The sequence below is a fragment of the Sinocyclocheilus grahami genome, unplaced genomic scaffold (assembly GCF_001515645.1).
Source record: "Sinocyclocheilus grahami isolate Dianchi unplaced genomic scaffold, SAMN03320097.WGS_v1.1 scaffold734.1, whole genome shotgun sequence".
NCBI classification, from domain to species: Eukaryota; Metazoa; Chordata; class Actinopteri; order Cypriniformes; family Cyprinidae; genus Sinocyclocheilus; species Sinocyclocheilus grahami.
The window spans coordinates 179662-181490 of record NW_015505913.1 but is presented as its reverse complement, the minus strand read 5'-3'; the positions used below and the strand labels follow the sequence as shown (position 1 = coordinate 181490).

At 38.9% G+C, this 1829-nt stretch overlaps 1 protein-coding gene across 3 annotated transcripts in view; it reads left to right on the top strand.

The window, feature by feature from the left end:
• The window catches only part of LOC107560584 (zinc finger protein 501-like), a 176198-nt gene that overhangs the window by 140878 nt on the left and 33491 nt on the right, over positions 1 to 1829 (top strand). The gene's annotated exons all lie outside the window — the stretch shown is intronic.

Here is a 1829-nt window from a genome sequence, read left to right as displayed (position 1 = left end):
CACAAAAACGCGCGCGCACACACACACACACACACACACACAGGCCGGTCAAGTGAGTGATTTAATAATTATTTAAAATAAGTTGAAATTCTGTCTTTCTTCCTGACCTTCCCCATGACCCAGTGTGAGTGTGTGTGTGTGTGTGTGGAGGAAATATAACATAAATTCCCAAAAGTCCATCACAACAGGACACACAGAGAGAGAGAGAGAAAACACTCAGCCTGCCCTGATCTGATGTTTCCAGCACAGCTACATTATATTAGGCCAGATTACTCTATTATATTACTTAGATCTATATTCTGCTTTTGTAAATCTGTCTAATCCCTTAATTTAATTTTATTTCTAGTTTATATACTTATACATTAGTAATTAATTTTACACTACATGTTTAATACTTTTTATATATCATTATTATATTATTCTTTTTCTTTCTGTTAATACATGTGTACTATTTGTGAGCAGTCCAGCTGCAATTGCTTTGGCAATACAAATGTATAATTTTTGTCATGCCAATAAAGCACTCTTAAATTGAAATTGAAATTGAAATTGAGAGAGAGAGATTGTGTGTGTTCCGTCACAGTTCCATCACATCACTTGTAATTTGAATCCACCAGCAGCCCATTCATTAAGACGGTGTGTGTGTGTGTGTGTGAATATTCAGTTATATCTGTGCTCATATTCTCAGTTTGACCCGTCAGTCAGATCAGAACTGTAAATATGACCGTAATACATCCTTATATATTATATAAACAGAACAGTAAGTATATTTCCGAGGGTGTGTATTGGCAAAATCACTGTTGTGTAACTCAGGATGTGACCTCATCAGCGTGAGCTTCAACACCGTTCCTCTGTGTGTGTGTGTGTGTGTGTGTGTGTGTGAGAGAGAGAGAGAGAGTGTGTGTGTGTGTGTGTGTGTGTGTGTGTGTGCACTGAGTGTCCAAAAGCCCCTCAGCTCTGACATGAGTCTGTCGCACCACCGGTGGAAATACGTCTGCAAGTGCAGTAATAGGAATATACAGTGGAATAAAGTTACTGCCACTGAAAACAAGTCTTGTAACGTTTCAAGTTAGTTCCTTACTTACGAAAATTAACCATGGTTTTATTAGCCTATAGTAAAAGTGTAGTAACCATGTTTTTTTGGCGTATTGATTACCATTTGCACTGAGTGTCCAAAAGCCCCTCAGCTCTGACATGAGTCTGTCGCACCCCCGGTGGAAATACGTCTGCAAGTGCAGTAATAGGAATATACAGTGGAATAAAGTTACTGCCACTGAAAACAAGTCTTGTAACGTTTCAAGTTAGTTCCTTACTTACGAAAATTAACCATGGTTTTATTAGCCTATAGTAAAAGTGTAGTAACCATGTTTTTTTGGCGTATTGATTACCATTTGTATAACCACAGTTTTACTACAAATAACATGCTTAAACTACGGTTAGTGTGGCAATGTCTACCATGGTTTAACTATAGTCCCAGAGACTCTATTTGACGTCTGCATTACATCTACAAGACGTATGTTTAGAGTGTTTGCTCATCTGCAGTACGTCTATAGGAGGAGGTTTCCCATCAGATGTTTAGGAGATGTCTTTAAGATGCTTATGATTTAGAATGCATGCAAAACGGACATCTTAGAGACGTCTATCAGATGTTTGTACACAGCAGATGCTTTCCAGATGAAGCGATCTTGAACAGACCTCTTTTTGCTGTGTGAAAATGGAGTGAAACGTTGCAAAGAAAGAGCGCGCACATTTAGTGTGCATTACTGCTGACACAACAGCTGCTCTCTCTCTCTCTCTCTCCCTCCCTCTCCCTCTCTCTCTCTCTCTCTCTC